Genomic DNA, 14,350 nt, shown 5'->3' with positions numbered 1-14,350 from the left:
TGCCACTAATTCTCTCACTTCGCGATGTCCTAGAAACTTGAAATTTGGCAAGAGCATTGATTATGTCATAAATATGAAAAGTTAATAGGTCCCAACTCAATTATTCAATTTTAAGCGCCAAAGAATTAGCGTCCAAATTTTACGTACGGAATCTAATTCTCTCACTTCCCAATGTCATAGAAACTTGAAATTTGGCACGAGCCATGATTATGTCATAAATAGGAAAAGGTAATGAGTCCCAACCCGATTATTCAATTCTAAGCGCCAAAGAATTAGCATCCAAATTTTACGTACGGAATCTAATTTTCTCGCTTCCCAATGTCATAGAAACTTGAAATTTGGCACGAGCATTGATTATGTCATAAATAGGAAAAGCTAATGGGTCCCAACTCGATTATTCAATTCTATGCGCCAAAGAATTAGCGTCCAAATTTTACGTACGGAATGTAATTTTCTCACATAGAAACTTGAAATTTGGCACGGCCATTGAATATGTCATAAATAGGAAAAGCTAATGGGTCCCAACTCGATTATTCAATTCTATGCGCAAAAGAATTAGCGTCCAAATTTTACGTACGGAATATCATTTTCTCACATAGAAACTTGAAATTTGGCACGGGCATTGATTATGCCATAAATAGGAAAAGTTAATGGGTCCCAAGTCGATTATTCAATTCTAAGCGTAAAACAATTAGCGTCCAAATTTTACGTACGTAATCTAATTCTCTCACTTCCTGATATATATAAATGAATGTATGTCTGTCTGTCTGTCCTTTATGCATTACTACACCATTCATCCAATTGCCATGAGACTTTGGGAAGTTGTTGAGTACACTCCTGGGAAGATTATAGGCATAGTACAACTATCCTACGATAGGTGGCGCGCGTGCGAGCATCGTCGAGAGTTATGCCCCCAGACAAAGATCGTTTGATTTCCATCTCAAGCACGAAAGCAAAAGGCATTACGAGCAACGGGATGAGTGTTCAACCAGAAAATGATGCACCGCCGAAAGTTTCGCAAGACAATTGCTGGATATTGAGAATGCTGAGGTAAAATGAAAGCTGTGCTGTGATTGGTTGCTATTTCTTATAATACTGAGGTAACATGAAAGCTGTGCTGTGATTGGTTGCTGCTTCTTATAATACTGAGGTTGCATGAAAGCTGTGCTGCGATTCGTTGTTATATATTATACCACTGAGGTAACATGAAAGCTGCGCTGTGATTGGTTGCTATATATAATACCGCAGAGGTAACATGAAAGCTGCGCTGTGATTGGTTGCTATTTTTTATATTCCTGAGGCAGAATAAAAGTTGCGCTGTGATTGGTTGTTATTTCTCTTACTGCTAAGGTAACATGAAAGCTGCGCTGTGATTGGTTGTTATATATTATACCACTGAGGCAACATGAAAGCTGCGCTGTGATTGGTTGTTATCTAGATAAATAAAAACGAATGAATGTATGTCTGTCTGTCTTCGCAGCAACGGGTAAGCTAGTTTGGTGCATAGATATTGAGCAAAGTCATCAAATATCCATTTATCTCACATATCAGGATTATATATCTGCCTCTTTCGTCTATTACAGAATTATGCATTTTAAGTTGGATAGAGTCCTTGAACGCTATGAGGACTCCTGCTTTTTTTTTGTCTGTGTTAGGGCGCCCACCCACTGGCGTTTGCGATTTTCGTGCGTGAAAAGCGCCGCGTTTTCCGTGCGTTTTTCGCTGCGTTTTTTGCCGCGTTTTCGCTGCGTTTTCGCGGCTTTTCCATTAATTTCCAATGACTTTCATGGGTGCATTAGGAGAAAAATAAGGACACATATGCAACTGACAGTTCCTATGTTAAAAAACGCAACGCAACGCAAAAAAAAACGCCAGTGGACAGGAGTACATTCAATTCTAATTGCTCTTGAGAAAAAACGCAAAACGCAAAGAAAAAAAAATCGCCAGTGGGTGGGCGCCCTAAGACATGAAAATTTCTGGAAACTTGGGGTGGGAAAATTTAGGGTGCTTTCCTTTTATAAAGTGAGTCTCTTGTAGACACAAGATGTCCGTATGTGTAGCTATCGCGTCCTTCCAGAGGGCGGCCCTTTTGTAGGGGGAGTTAAGCCCCTTAACATTAAGGGACATCAGTTTTGTGTCCATTGTGATGTGTTATTACCTTGCTTTGTATTTTCGGGTATATTTACCGTCTTCTCCTTCCCGCAGACAGGTTGATGGAGGGGTTTCCTCTCCGTTGTGACTTCTTCGTTCTGTTGTAGCTCTGATTGCATAGGAGTGATTTCTGATGCACTCCTCCATGTTAGGGGGTGGTGGGATAGGGGTTGGGGAAAACCTAAATAAGTGGAAGAAAACAAACTTATAACAGTTAGTATTTCGGCTACCCTCTTTGGACGTGGCAGCGTTCGCATGAGGGAACCTTTTCTTCTTGGGGGGAAAACTGTCCAGCCGTTGTGTGACCCGGCTAATTTGGTAGAATTATTAAAGAAGAGTATAACTTGTAGAAGAAGGTGAATGGTGATCTTTGGTTTCAACTTTTTCTGAAAGAAAGAATGTCAGCTGGTAAGTTCAGCGGTTGGGTACTTTGTTCCACTCGGCATTGAGGTGCGTAGGTTGGTTTTGGTTTTCTGTTGTGAGCCCCCATTTATTTAGAAGTTGCTGGCCTTCTTCTGGCTTTTGAATGACGAGGGTTTTCTCGTTTCTTGTTATGATAAGTTTAGGCGGGAAACCCCATTTGTATGGCATGTTGTTCTCGGATAGTGTTTGTGTGATATTTTGGAATTTCCTCCTCATTTGTAAAGTGACTTGAGAAAGATCCGTGAACAGCTTTATTTGTTTGCATGGCGTTGGGAGGTTTGGGCTCTTTCTTGCTGCGTTTAGCAGGGCTTCTTTCACGTGAAAGAAATGGATTCTTATTATCATGTCCCTAGGTAGATGGTCTGGGACCGATTTCGGGCGAGGAAGTCTGTGCGCCCTGTCGATTATTCTCTCTTCATCTGTTGTATTTGGCAGCGTGTTTTTTATTAGCTTTTGAACATATTCTTTAAGCTTGTGCTGCGTCACTGTTTCTGGGATTCCCAGGAGTTTTACATTATTTCGCCGGTTCCTATCCTCCATATCCGCTACTTTACTTTTGAGTGCTTCTATTTCTTCCTCAACGCTATAGTGTGCGTCGATAAGGTCGTTGTGGGAGGATGTGAACTCGGCAAACTTATTCTCTATATGGTCCACTCTTGCGCCTAACTCTGTCAGAGAGGAGTTAAGGGAGGCTGAGAAGCTTGTAAGTCCTTTTGTATGGACTCCCTCAGTGCCATCACCATTTGTTTTATAAATATCTCCGATGCTGCCTGTTCTGTGCAACTCATGCTCTGGACAGGGTCCTCAGTGTCACCTGTGGTTTGCCTAGGATTAGGGGAACATGTGATTAACTGCTCAGGGTCATTGCTTTGTGGGGTGCTGCGAGCAGTCAGCTCTGCTAAGTCTTGTTGTTGCTGCTTCTGCAGCGCGGGAAGCTTGCTCAGCGCTGGTGTATCGGGCGCCATCTTGCCTAACCCTGTCTGCATACCCAGAGCTCTTTTGGGTGATCCCTGGAGTGGGAGAGCTACCTCCTACCTTTGCCACTCTAAAGGATGTTTCCTCTGACTGTTACTCCTACTGGGGTCCGCTGCTCCTGCTTACCGGCGTCTCTCTCCTCCTCTCCTCCTTCATGCGAGCGTGCTGAGAAGAACGAGGTGAGTTGCTGCGGTCCTGTTCTGGCTCTTTTTCTAGCTGCCATGTCGCACAGCCGTGTGCTGTAATCTCCGGTGAGCTTGCCTGCTAAATGTCACTCTCCTTTGTGCTTTTAGTAGCTTGTACACGGCCGGGTCTCACGGAGCTCAGAGAGATGCGGCCGCTCCGGTCTCCATCCAGGCCACGCCCCCTTCAACAAGCTAATTTTGAACAGCAAGCAGGTAATAACAGATTAAGGCCTCGTTTACACGAGTGTGTATTTGCACATACATATGCGCATGCAAAAAACACTCGTCTATTAGAACCATTGGTTCACCATATATGGTGTGTTCACATGTCCATGTTTTACAGGCATGCAAACGTGCGCACCTGCAAAAGATAGGACATGCGTGCACATAGGTCCATGCTGCGAATCAATATTTCCCATGGGGAGTCCCCTCATCACTGAACACTGTGACAGTACTGTCACAGTGTTCAGTGACAAGGGGACTTACCTGTGATAGCTGTGGCAGACGATCGCAAAGCTCTTCAACTAATTTCAATGGGGCCGCCGCTGCTGGCAGCCCCATTGAAAGCATTGGGATGCCGGCATCCCCTGCAGTTATTTTTGAGGAAGGGCTTTAAATATAAATATAAAATATGAAAATCAACCCTAGCTTGTGTAAAAAATAAAAAATGTATATACTCACCTCTCCACCGCTGTCGGGGCTCAGGTGCATCTTTCCTGCTTGGTAGTGAAGCTCGGTACTGTAGTGAAGCTCTTTCAGCAGGCGGAGATTTACAATCCCTGCCTCCTAAAAGAGCCGCGTCTGATTGGCTAACCGCTCAGCCAATGACAGCCAGCGCTCAGCCATTCATTGAATGACAGCTGAGAGCTGCCTGTGATTGGTCACAGCGCTCAGCCAATCACAGGCAGCGCTCTGCCAATCATTGAATTCAATCACAGGCAGCACTCACAGACAGCGCTCTGCCATTCATTTAATGCAATGAATGGCAGAGCACTGCCTGTGATTGGCTGAGCGAAGTGACCAATCATTGAATGACAGCTGAGCGCTGCCTTTGATCGGTCACAGCACTCAGCAAATCACAGGCAGTGCTCTGCCATTCATTGAATTCAATCACAGGCAGCGCTCACAGGCAGACAATGATTGAATTCAATGAATGGCTGACTGCTGCCTGTGATTGGCTGAGCGGTCAGCCAATCGGACGCAGCCCTTTCTAGAGGCGAGTATTTTAAATCCCTGGCCTTTGAAAGAACTTAATTTCAGTGCAGGGGACCAAGTGGCTAGGTGCTCTGAGCCCAAACAGCATTGGAGGGGTGAGTATTTTTTTTTTACACCACCTAGGGTTGATTTTCAAGGAAGGGCTTATATTTAAAGTCCTTCCCCGAAAATCATTGCAGGGGTTGCCGGCATCCCATTGCTGTCAATGGGGCCACCGTCAGCAGTCGTGGCCCCATTGAGAGCAATAGGTATGGAGCCTTGTTCACGCATGTAAAAATGCAATATTTAGATAGCTTCATAATTAGAGATGAGCGAACGTACTCGTCCGAGCTTGATACTTGTTCGAGTATTAGCGTGCTCGAGATGCTCGTTACTCGTGACCAGTACCACGCGATGTACGAGTTACTTTCACTTTCATCTCTGAGACGTTAGCGCGCTTGTCTGGCCAATAGAAAGACAGGGAAGGCATTACAACTTCCCCCTGCGACGTTCAAGTCCTATACCACACCCCTGCAGTGAGTGGCTGGCGAGATCAGGTGTCACCCGAGTATAAAAATCGGCCCCTCCCGCGGCTCGCCACAGATGCGTTCTGACATAGAGGAGGGAAAGTGCTGTTAGTGCCGGAGCTGCTATAGGGAGAGTGTTAGGAGTATTTTAGGCTTCAAGAACCCCAACGGTCCTTCTTAGGGCCACATCTAACCGTGTGCAGTACTGTGGAGGCTGCTTTTTGCAGTGTTGCACTTATTTTTTTTTTTTGTATATCGGCCGTGCAGAGCATTGCGCCCTGCAGTAATTATTCATACTCCAGGTCCAGAAGTGGTGGTTAGGCAGGGACAGAAGACATATATTGTGAGGCAGGGACAGAAGACATATTTATTGAATATAGGCAGTGGGCCTTTGCAAAAACATTTGGGGAAAAAAATCTATTTGGGCTGCCTGTGACTGTCCTCAGTGTTCTGGGTCTGTGCTGGGTGTAGTTGTCCTTCTAATTCATACGCAGCCAGCTAAGTGTTACAGCAGGCTTGCGCAAAATTATTTCCTGGCTCTGTGTTGGCTGTTAAATCACCGCTGTATTCCAGTCCACAGTGCAACAGTGTGCAAGTATTTGACATACTCCAGGGCCAGTAGTGGTGACGCAGAGAGAGAAGACATATACAGTGCATATAGGCAGTGGGCCTTTCCAAAAACATTTGGGAAAAAAATCTATTTGGGCTGCCTGTGACTGTCCTCAGTGTTCTGGGTCTGTGCTGGGTGTAGTTGTCCTCCTAATTCATACGCAGCCAGCTAAGTGTTACAGCAGGCTTGCGCAAAATTATTTCCTGGCGTTCCGTAAGCGAAGTCAGCCTCCAACCACAGGCCAATAAGCGGCACATTTAATTACAGCGTTCTGTTTCTGCATTACTGGTAAAACAGCATGCTGAGGGGTAGGGGTAGGCCTAGAGGACGTGGATGCGGGCGAGGACGCGGAGGCCCAAGTCAGGGTGTGGGCACAGGCCGAGCTCCTGATCCAGGTGTATCGCAGCCGACTGCTGCGGGATTAGGAGAGAGGCACGTTTCTGGCATCCCCACATTCATCTCACAATTAATGGGTCCACGCGGTAGACCTTTATTAGAAAATGAGCAGTGTGAGCAGGTCCTGTCGTGGATGGCAGAAAGTGCATCCAGCAATCTATCGTCCACCCAGAGTTCTGCGCCGTCCACTGCTGCAACTCTGAATCCTCTGGCTGCTGCTCCTCCTTCCTCCCAGCCTCCTCACTCCATTACAATGACACATTCTGAGGAGTGGGCAGACTCCCAGGAACTGTTCTCGGGCCCCTGCTCAGATTGGGCAGCAATGGTTCCTCTCCCACCAGAGGAGTTTATCGTGACTGATGCCTAACCTTTGGAAAGTTCCCGGGGTCCGGGGGATGAGGCTGGGGACTTCCGGCAACTGTCTCAAGAGCTTTCAGTGGGTAAGGAGGCCGATGACGATGAGACACAGTTGTCTATCAGTGAGGTAGTAGTAAGGGCAGTAAGTCCGAGGGAGGAGCGCACAGAGGATTCGGAGGAAGAGCAGCAGGATGATGAGGTGACTGACCCCACCTGGTTTGCTACGCCTACTGAGGACTGGTCCTCAGAGGGGGAGGCAAGGGCAGCAGCAGGGCAGGTTGCAAGAGGCAGTGCGGTGTCCAGGGGTAGAGGCAGGGCCAGACCGAATAATCCACCAACTGTTTCCCAAAGCGCCCCCTCGCGCCATGCCACCCTGCAGACGCCGAGGTGCTCAAAGGTCTGGCAGTTTTTCACTGAGAGTGCAGACGACCGACGAACAGTGGTGTGCAACCTTTGTCGCGCCAAGATCAGCCGGGGAGCCACCACCACCAGCCACACCACCACCAGCATGCGCAGACATATGACGGCCAAGCACCCCACAAGGTGGGATGAAGGCCGTTCACCGCCTCCGGTTTGCACCGCTGCCTCTCCCCCTGTGCCCCAACCTGCCTCTGAGATCCAACCCCCCTCTCAGGACACAGGCACTACTGTCTGCTGGCCTGCACCCACACCCTCACCTCCGCTGTCCTCGGCCCCATCCACCAATGTCTGTCAGCGCACCGTCCAGCCGTCACTAGCGCAAGTGTTGGAGCGCAAGCGCAAGTACGCCACCACGCACCCGCACGCTCAAGCGTTAAACGTGCACATAGCCAAATTTATCAGCCTGGAGATGCTGCCGCATAGGGTTGTGGAAACGGAGTTCTTCAAAAGTATGATGGCGGCGGCTGCCCCTGCACGACCACGTCTCCCGCAACATTGTACGCGCCCTCACCAACGCGGTTACTGGCAAGGTCCACTTAACAACGGACACGTGGACAAGCACAAGCGGGCAGGGCCACTATATCTCCCTGACAGCACATTGGGTGAATTTAGTGGAGGCTGGGACAGAGTCAGAGCCCGGGACCGCTCACGTCCTACCCACCCCCAGAATTGCGGGTGGTGGTATCTGCTGCGGTGTATGCTTCCTCCACTAAACCACCCTCCTCCTCCTCCTCCAACGCAACCTTTGTCTCGCAATCAAGATGTGTCAGCAGCAGCAAGTCGCCAGCAGTCGGTGTCGCGCGGCATGGCAGCACAGCGGTGGGCAAGCGTCAGCAGGCCGTGCTGAAACTACTCAGCTTAGGAGATAAGAGGCACACGGCCCACAAACTGCTGCAGGGTCTGACAGAGCAGACCGACCGCTGGCTTGCACCACTGAGCCTCCAACCGGGCATGGTCATGTGTGACAATGGCCGTAACCTGGTGGCGGCTCTGCAGCTCGGCAGCCTCACGCACGTGCCATGCCTGGCCCACGTCTTTAATTTGGTGGTTCAGCGCTTTCTGAAAAGCTACGCACGCTTGTCAGACCTGCTTGGAAAGGTGCGCCGGCTCAGCGCACATTTCCGCAAGTCCCACACGGACGCTGCCACCCTGTGCACCCTGCAACATCGGTTTCATCTGCCAGTGCACCGACTGCTGTGCGACGTGCCCACACGGTGGAACTCTACGCTCCACATGTTGGCCAGGCTCTATGAGCAGCGTAGAGCTATAGTGGAATACCAACTCCAACATGGGCGGCGCAGTGGGAGTCAGCCTCCTCAATTCTTTACAGAAGAGTGGGCCTGGTTGGCAGACATCTGCCAGGTCCTTGGAGACTTTGAGGAGTCTACCCAGATGGTGAGCGGCGATGCTGCAATCATTAGCGTCACCAGTCCTCTGCTATGCCTCTTGAGAAGTTCCCTGCAAAGCATAAAGGCAGACGCTTTGCGCTCGGAAACAGAGGCGGGGGAAGACAGTATGTCGCTGGATAGTCAGAGCACCCTCCTGTCTATATCTCAGCGCGTTGAGGAGGAGGAAGAGCATGAGGAGGATGAGGAGGAGGGGGAAGAGACAGCTTGGCCACTGCTGAGGGTACACATGCTGCTTGCCTGTCATCCTTTCAGCGTGTATGGCCTGAGGAGGAGGAGGAGGAGAAGGAGGATCCTGAAAGTGATCTTCCTAGTGAGGACAGCCATGTGTTGCGTACAGGTACCCTGGCACACATGGCTGACTTCATGTTAGGATGCCTTTCTCGTGACCCTCGCGTTACACGCATTCTGGCCACTACGGATTACTGGGTGTACACACTGCTCGACCCACGGTATAAGGAGAACCTTTCCACTCTCATACCCGAAGAGGAAAGGGGTTCGAGAGTGATGCTATACCACAGGACCCTGGCGGACAAACTGATGGTAAAATTCCCATCCGACAGCGCTAGTGGCCGAAGGCGCAGTTCCGAGGGCCAGGTAGCAGGGGAGGCGCAGAGATCAGGCAGCATGTACAGCACAGGCAGGGGAACATTCTCTAAGGCCTTTGACAGCTTTCTGGCTCCCCATCAAGACTGTGTCACCACTCCCCAGTCAAGGCTGAGTCGGCGGGAGCACTGTAAAAGGATGGTGAGGGAGTACGTAGCCGATCGCACGACCGTCCTCCGTGACGCCTCTGCCCCCTACAACTACTGGGTGTCGAAGCTGGACACGTGGCCTGAACTCGCGCTGTATGCCCTGGAGGTGCTTGCTTGTCCTGCGGCTAGCGTCTTGTCAGAGAGGGTGTTTAGTGTGGCTGGGGGAATCATCACAGATAAGCGTACCTACCTGTCAACCGACAGTGCCGACAGGCTTACACTCATCAAGATGAACAAAGCCTGGATTTCCCCAGACTTCTCTTCTCCAGCAGTGGACAGCAGCGATACCTAAACAATACGTAGGCTGCACCCGCGGATGGAAGCATCGTTCTCTATCACCATCAAAAACGTGGACCTTTTAGCTTCATCAATCTGTGTATAATATTCATCCTCCTCCTCCTGCTCCTCCTCCTGAAACCTGACGTAATCACGCCGAACGGGCAAATTTTCTTAGGCCCACAAGGCTCAGTCATATAATTTTTGTGAACAATTTTTATACGTTTCAATGCTCATTAAAGCGTTGAAACTTTCACCTGAACCAATTTTTATTTTAACTGGGCTGCCTCCAGGCCTAGTTACAAATTAAGCCACATTAACCAAAGCGATTAATGGGGTTCACCTGCCCTCTTGGTTGGGCAGGGGCAATTTTTCTGACATACATTAGTACTGTTGGTACACCAATTTTTTGGGGCCCTCGCCTACAGTGTAATCCAATTAATTTTTTGCCCACCTGCATTAAAGCTGATGTTACATCAGCTGTGTTGGGCACTGCAATGGGATACATTTATGTACAGCCGGTGGGTTCCAGGGAGCCACCCATGCCGTGAGTCCACACGGAGTTGTAACTGCATGTGTCCACTTCTAAAGAACCCCAGTCTGACTGGGGCATGCAGTGTGGGCCGAAGCCCACCTGCATTAAGCATGACATTACCTCAGCTATGATGGGCAATGCAATGGGTGCACACGGAATTCCCATTGCGGAGTTGTACCTGGCTGTGACTATTTATAAAAAACCGCGGTCTGACTGGGGCATGCAGACACCTTGACAGAATGAATAGTGTGTGGCACATAGGTTCCCCTTTGCTATGCCCACGTGTGCAGCTCCTGATGGAGGTGGCACAGGATTGGATTTCTCATTGCTTCTGTACAGCATTGTGGGCTATCGCCCCACCCCTTTTAAAGAGGGTCGCTGCCTAGCCGTGCCAACCCTCTGCAGTGTGTGCATGCGGCTCCTCCTCATGGCAGACGCACTTATAAATAGACATGAGTGTGGCGTGGCATAAGGGCAGCTGAAGGCTGCGTAGGGCCAGTTTGGTGTGCGCTGTGGACACTGGGTCGTGCGGGGGGGGGGGGGGGGGGGTGTTGGGCAGCATGTAACCCAGGAGAAGTGGCAGCGGAGTGTCATGCAGGCAGTGATTGTGCTTTGTTGGAGGTAGTGTGGTGCTTAGCTAAGGTATGCATTGCTAATGAGGGCTTTTCAGAAGTAAAAGTTGTTGGGAGGGGGGGCCCACTCTTGCCACTATTGTGGCTTAATAGTGGGACCTGGGAACTTGAGATGCAGCCCAACATGTAGCCCCTCCCCTGCCCTATCCGTTGCTGTGTCGTTCCCATCACTTTCTTGAATTGCCCAGATTTTCACAAATGGAAACTTTAGCGAGCATCGGCGATATACAAAAATGCTCGAGTCGCCCATTGACTTCAATGGGGTTCGTTACTCGAAACGAACCCTCGAGCATCGCGATAATTTCGTCCCGAATAACGAGCACCCGAGCATTTTGGTGCTCGCTCATCTCTATTCATAATATGTCATTAACTCAAAGAGATAAATCAGGAAAGTGCTCAAAACAGACTAGTAGTGAAAGCAAATATAAAGCAGTTGCTATATTGAACTAAGTTATCAAAAAAAGTTAATAAAACTTGCAAAATCAATTGAATAATGGATGTATATGATAAATAGCCTCAGCTACATTCAGTAAGACTCTTTATTCCTTCTAGAACCTTGTCTAGAACGCATTGGTGCAAGCTATGTCTCTGGGGGTACTTAAACACAATTGGCTACGGCACACTACAAACATCTAATATTTGAATAAAAATTGCATAACTCTTAGGCCTTAGTCAGGCGGGCGTTTTTTCGCGCGATTTGCGGATCGCATGACGGATGCGCATCCGCAAATCGCGTGACCGGTGCCCGAAAATCGCCCGAAAATCTGCTCCTAGCCGCGTTTCATTAGAAACGGGCCGGAGCTGTCCAGCGCATTGCATTCAATGGAGCCGGCAATACACACCGCTCCATTGAAAGCAATGCGCTGCGGGCGAGTGTGGGATGAATTGTCGGGAAGGGCTTAAATATATAAGCCCTTCCCTGCAATTCATCCAGAAAAGTGTAAAAATAAAAAATATATATATACTTACCTGCTCCCGGCAGCCGGAGTTCCGCGCGGCCGGCCTGCAGTGGGTGTGAAGGGGGTGTGAGTCAGACCTGCCCCCTGATTGGCACACCCACTGCAGGCCGGCCGCGCTGTACTTCGGCTGCCGGGACAAGGAGAGTATATATATATATATTTTTTATTTTAACACATTTCTGGATGAATTGCAGGGAAGGGCTTATATATTTAAGCCCTTCCTGACAATTCATCCCACACACGCCGGCAGCCCATTGCTTTCAATGGAGTCGGCTGTATTGCCGGCTCCATTTAATTCAATGGGCAAACATTGTTCTTCTCTGCCACAGCTGTTACAGCTGTGGCAGAGAAGAAGGATTTGTCTTCTATATGTTCTCAATGGGGTCGGCGCTGCTGCCGCCGGCCCCATTGAGCGCATATAGAGAAGAGAACAGGAATCGCAGATCGCAGATAGCTGCGATCTGCGATTTCTGTTATATAATTTATCGGACGAGCGCATAAAAAGCGCTCATGTGTCCGATACCATTGCAATGCAATGGTTTTATAAAATCGCCGGACGCATGCGCATGCGCAAATCACGGCAAAAAACGCCCGTCTCACTAAGGCCTTAGGATGGGTTCTCACAAGGCGGAATCCCAGTGGAAATTTTGCAGTTTTGCCGCATAGAAAAAACGTGAGATTTCCGACGGGAAAGTGCTGCTTCAAACCCCGGGGCACTTAGCCACGGGTTTTGGAGCTGGAGCGCTGGCCACAACGGGAAAAAAAAAATAGACATGCTGCGGCTGGGGAATCCATGCCGCAGCACCTGCTTCTGCTGGCTTTGCCATGATGGATTGGCGGTCCTGTTTGGATTAGATTTTTGACAAATCTCGTCCACATGGCTGACTAATACAGGGATTAGCGGCCGTAGGTGGACTTGCCGCAGTAAAATTCTGGTTCAAATTTCCACAGCATATCTGCCCTGTGTGAACCCAGCTGTATACTTACTGTTGACTAAAAACTTGAGGTTCTTAGTAAACATTTTGCTCAAATTGTGTAAAATCATCCAGCACAACAAGGCAACATCTTGTAGTTGTAACCCTACAATTACAAACTCACCTCTTTTTAGGCCTGCAGGCAGTATGCGCTCAGTCCTCATTCTGTGCTTTTAATAGTTGCAGTACACAGACTTGGATGCACTATGATATAGGGAGTACTTGGCTTAGGAGTCAGAATTGTTTAGCACGTGTAAATCCGGCTCTCTGAAAGACTTGTATACTCACAAGTAAGTTTTATGTCCATTTCCTTGAAGATGCATTTACATCTTTATTTTTCATTAGATATGTCTTCATAAAAATAACAGAATATACTACAACAAACAAACCATCAAATCATAATTTTTTTATAAAACTCTAAATTATCTAACCACCATAACATAGTAAAATAGTTGTGGTTTGTTTGAAAATGTTTAATGCTGTTGGATAGAGTGTAGCTTTATGACAATTATGCAAATTTACCCTCGTTTGTCAGATTTAAAGTTTAGCTAATTTTGAAAGTTCATAACTCTAAAGAAATATAGATTTTATAAAAAGAAATATGCTGCCTTGGACTTGTAGCAATAAGATATTTTTCTGAATCATAAACATTACCTTACACATTGTAAATAGAATGTTCAAGTAGAACTTTATTAAAAATATTACCATCATAAGTTTTTCAATATCTCTGCGACAGCTCATAAAAATGTTATTAGAAGAGGAGTTTGATTTCTTTTGATATTCTTCTGTATATGAAAGTTATAGCATAACACAAAATGCCTCAAATTGATTCTGGTGATACAATGTTCTTGGAAAATTATATGCTTGCAACGTTATTTACACAGATAATAGACTGCTTCTAAACATAAAAGATATGGAGCACATACTCTTTGGAATAATCTTTAGATGACCATACAAGAACTGAGCTAGCTTGGTTGCACATAAGTAATGATGTGTTGCAAAAAAAAAAAAGATAATAATAATGTGGGTGGTGCTACATTATTTATCTGTGCAGACTAACTTCCATCAAATTAAAAATCTTAATTGTAAAATAAAGTACATATAGTAAATAGAGATGAGCGAACGTACTCGTCTGAGCTTGATGCTCGGGCGAATATTAGGGTGTTCGGGATGTTCGTTATTCGTAACGAACACCACACGATGTTCGGATGTTCGGGTTACTTTAACTTTCTTCCCTGAGAAATCTTTTCTATATGCGCTCAATGGGGCCGGCGGCAGCAGCGCCAACCCCATTGAGAACATATAGAAGACAAATCCTTCTTCTCTGCCACAGCTGTAACAGCTGTGACAGAGAAGAACGATGTTTGCCCATTGAATTAAATGGAACCGGCAATACAGCCGACTCCACTGAATACAATGGGCTGCCGGCGATCGCGGGATGAATTGTCGGAAAGGGGTTAAATATATAAGCCCTTCCCTGCAATTCATCCAGAAATGTGTAAAAATAAAAAATATATATATACTCACCTGGTGCCGGCAGACGGAGTTCAGCGCGGCAGGCTGCAGTTCTCCTGA

The sequence above is a fragment of the Eleutherodactylus coqui genome, chromosome 1 (assembly GCF_035609145.1).
Source record: "Eleutherodactylus coqui strain aEleCoq1 chromosome 1, aEleCoq1.hap1, whole genome shotgun sequence".
Taxonomy (NCBI): Eukaryota; Metazoa; Chordata; class Amphibia; order Anura; family Eleutherodactylidae; genus Eleutherodactylus; species Eleutherodactylus coqui.
This window is presented reverse-complemented; position numbering follows the sequence as displayed.